Source organism: Bos mutus, chromosome 2 (genome assembly GCF_027580195.1).
Source record: "Bos mutus isolate GX-2022 chromosome 2, NWIPB_WYAK_1.1, whole genome shotgun sequence".
In the NCBI taxonomy this organism is placed as follows: domain Eukaryota; kingdom Metazoa; phylum Chordata; class Mammalia; order Artiodactyla; family Bovidae; genus Bos; species Bos mutus.
In genome coordinates, this window is record NC_091618.1 from 86,213,226 (window position 1) to 86,217,473 (window position 4,248).

Below are 4,248 nucleotides of genomic sequence, written 5' to 3' on the forward strand. Positions count from 1 at the left end.
TAAATACTCTCTGATAGAAATCAAAAGCTAGAGCCAAATATCCTGCAGTGTGAAGTCAAGTGGGCCTTAGGAAGCATCACTATGAACAAAGCTAGCGGAGGTGATGGAATTCCAGCTGAGCTATTTCAAATCCTAAAAGATGATACTGTTAAAGTGCTACACTCAGTATGCAGGGAAATTTGGAAAACTCAGCAATGGCCACAGGACAGGAAAAAGTCAGTTTTTACTCCAATCCCAAAGAAAGGCAATGCTAAAGAATGTTCAAATTACCATACAATTGCACTCATTTCACATGCTTCAAGATTATGGTCAAAATCTTTCAAGATAGGCTTCAACAGTACATGAACCAAGAATTTGCAGATGTACAAGCTGGACTTAGGAAAGGCAGAGGAACCAGAAATCAAATTGTCTACATCCACTGGATCATAGAAAAAGAAAGGAAATTCCAGAAAAATATCTACTTCTGCTTCATTGACTGTACTAAAGCATTTAACTGATTCATACGCCCAACCTCAACTCTTGGTGGTCGGATTTCATGTACTATCGGCCGAAAGGGTGACGGCGCCGCTAGGATGAAGCTCGTGTGATTTTTGACGAAATTGAGTCATGAAACTGTAACCATTGAATTAAAGAATGGAACACAGGTCCATGGAACAATCACAGGTGTAGATGTCAGTATGAACACACATCTTAAAGCAGTGAAAATGACCCTGAAGAACAGAGAACCTGTACAGCTGGAAACACTGAGTATTCAAGGAAATAACATTCGGTATTTTATTCTGCCAGACAGCTTACCTCTGGATACACTACTCGTGGATGTGGAACCAAAGGTGAAGTCTAAGAAAAGGGAAGCTGTTGCAGGAAGAGGCCGAGGCCAAGGAAGAGGACGAGGACGAGGCCAAGGAAGAGGATGTGGCCGAGGACGAGGCAGAGGAAGAGGGGGTCCTAGGCGATAATGTCTCTCAAGACTACTATTTCAAAGTAGTGGGGCAGGAAGACCCATATGTGACAGAGGAAGACTATGACGCCAAGGCAGAAGAATGTGAAGTCCTAAGCGATAATGTTGCTGGAGCTTACTGTTTCACAGGGCTGGATGTTCAAGTTTTTTGTACAGGGTTTGTTTGTTTGTAGCAGTTTTTAAACATAAATGTAACACACACACAAAATAAATAAAGCATTTAACTGTGTGGATCACAACAAACTGGAAAAATCTTAAAGAGACTGGAATACCAGACCACTTTACCTGTCTCCTGAGAAGCCTGTAGGCAGGACAAGAAGCAACAGTTAGAACTGGACATGGAACAACAGACTGGTTCAAAATCAGTAAAGAAGTAGGCCAAGGCTGTATATTGTCACCCTGCTTATTTAACTTCTATGCAGAGTACATCATGCAAAATGCTGGGCTGGATGATTCACAAGCTGGAATCAAGATTGCTGGGAAAACTAACAAAACCCTCAGATATGCAAATGATACCACTTTAATGGCAGAAAGCAAAGAGGATCTAAAGAGTCTCTTGATGAAACAGAGGAAAGTGAAAAAGCTGACTTAAAACTCAACATTCAAAAAACAAAAAGCATGGCATCCAGTCCCATCACTTCATGGCAAATAGAAGGGGAAACAGTGGAAACAGTGACAGATTTTATATTCTTGGGCTCCAAAATCACTGCATATGGTGACCGTGGCCATGAAATTAAAAGACGCTTACTCCTTGGAAGAAAAGCTATGACCAACCTAGAAGCATATTAAAGAGCAGAGATATCACTTTGACAACAAAGGTACATAGAGTCAAAAGCTATGGCTTTCCCAGTAGTAATGTATGGATGTGAGAGCTGGACCATAAAGAAAGCTGAGCACCAGAAAACTGATGCTTTCAAACTGTTGTGCTAGAGAAGACTCTTGAGAGTCCCTTGAACAATAAGGAAATCAAACCAGTCAATCCTAAAAGAAGTCAACCCTGAATATTCATTGGAAGGACTGATGCTAAAGCTGAAGCTCCAATACTCTGGCCACCTGATGTGAAGAGCCGACTCATTGAAAAAGACCCTGATGCTGGGAATAACTGAGTACAAGAGGAGAAGGGGGTGACAGGGGATAAGGTGGTTCGATGTCATGACTGACTCAATGGCATGAGTTTGAGCAAACTCTGGGAGATAATAAAGGACAAGGAAGCTTGGCATGGTATAGTTCATGAGATTGCTAAGAGTCAGGGATGACTTAGCAACTGAACAACACTAATCAATCAGAATATATTATCTGATAAGTTATTTTCAAAGTAGATTTAAACATGTTCTGAAATGTTAGTGCTTTAATTTTCTTTTTTCTCTCCTAATTTATTGTGTCATGGTTAGAGAATGACATTTTCATTGTGAAAAATTAAATATTCGTTGAGATTTGCTTTGTGGCCTACTTTTAAATACTTTTGTTTTACAAATACCAACTTTTCATTGGAAACATGTACATAGAAATACTGAATCAGTATTTCACCCTGGTGAACATTCTTTTCTTTTTTGTTGTGCATTACAGTACAAAAAACATCTTCACTACCAAGATAATCAAGATGGAGTGATCACTCACCTAGAGCCAGACATCCTGGAATGTGAAGTCAAGTGGGTCTTAGAAAGCATCACTATGAACAAAGCTAGTGGAGGTGATGAAATTCCAGTGGAGCTATTTCAAATCCTGAAAGATGATGCTATGAAAGCACTGCACTCAATATGCCAGCAAATTGGGAAAACTCAGCAGTGGCCACAGGACTGGAAAAGGTCAGTTTTCATTCCAGTCCCAAAGAAGGCAATGCCAAAGAATGCTCAAACTACCACACAGTTGCACTCATCTCACACGCTAGTAAAGTAATGCTCAAAACTCTCCAAGCCAGGCTTCAGCAGTACATGAACCGTGAACTTCAAGATGTTCAAGCTGGTTTTAGAAAAGGCAGAGGAACCAGAGATCAATTGCCAACATCCGCTGGATCATCGAAAAAGCAAGAGAGTTCCAGAAAAACATCTATTTCTGCTTTATTGACTATGCCAAAGCCTTTGACTGTGTGGATCACAATAAACTGTGGAAAATTCTGAAAGAGATGGGAATACCAGACCACCTGACCTGCCTCTTGAGAAACCTACATGCAGATCAGGAAGCAACAGTTAGAATTAGACATGGAACAACAGACTGGTTCCAAATAGGAAAAGGAGTACGTCAAGGCTGTATATTGTCACCCTGCTTATTTAACTTCTATGCAGAGTACATCATGAGAAACGCTGGGCTGGAAGAAGCACAAGCTGGAATCAAGATTGCCGGGAGAAATATCAATAACCTCAGATATGCAGATGGCACCACCCTTATGGCAGAAAGTGAAGAGGAACAAAAAAGCCTCTTGATGAAAGTGGAAAATGAGAGTGAAAAAGTTGGCTTAAAGCTCAACATTCAGAAAACAAAGATCATGGCATCTGGTCCTGCCACTTCATGGGAAATATTTGGGGAAACAGTGGAGACAGTGTCAGACTTTGTTTTGGGGGGCTCCAAAATCAATGCAGATGGTGATTGCAGCCATGAAATTAAAAGACGCTTACTCCTTGGAAGGAAAGTTATGACCAACCCAGATAGCATATTCAAAAGCAGAGACATTACTTTGCCAACAAAGGTCCATCTAGTCAAGGCTATGGTTTTTCCAGTGGTCATGTATGGATGTGAGAGTTGGTCTGTGAAGAAAGCTGAGCGCTGAAGAACTGATGCTTTTGAACTGTGGTGTTGGAAAAGACTCTTGAGAGTCCCTTGGACTGGAAGGAGATCCAACCAGTCAATTCTAAAGGAGATCAGTCCTGGGTGTTCTTTGAAAGGACTGATGTTAAAGCTGAAACTCCAATACTTTGGCCACCTCATGCAAAGAGTTGACTCATTGGAAAAGACTGATGCTGGGAGGGATTGGGGGCAAGAGGAGAAGGGGACGACGGAGGATGAGATGGCTGGATGGCATCACCGACTCCATGGACGTGAGTCTGAGTGAACTCCGGGAGTTGGTGATGGACAGGGAGGCCTGGCGTGCTGCGATTCATGGGGTTGCAAAGAGTTGGACACGACTGAGCGACTGAACTGAACTGACAGTTCAAATATTGATTTTACTTAAAGGTGTAGTTTTGTTAGTTTATCTCCCTGATTCTTTTCTAAACATAAAACAGAAATTTTATTATTTATTTTGAAATTCTGTGAATTTAAAACAAAACAGATTTACTGCTACTATGTTTATGGTA

At 41.1% G+C, this 4,248-nt stretch overlaps 1 pseudogene; it reads left to right on the forward strand.

Moving 5' to 3' along the window:
* Window positions 1-572: 572 nt before the first annotated feature.
* On the forward strand, window positions 573-956 carry LOC102265934 (small nuclear ribonucleoprotein Sm D1 pseudogene; annotated as a pseudogene).
* Window positions 957-4,248: the final 3,292 nt, after the last annotated feature.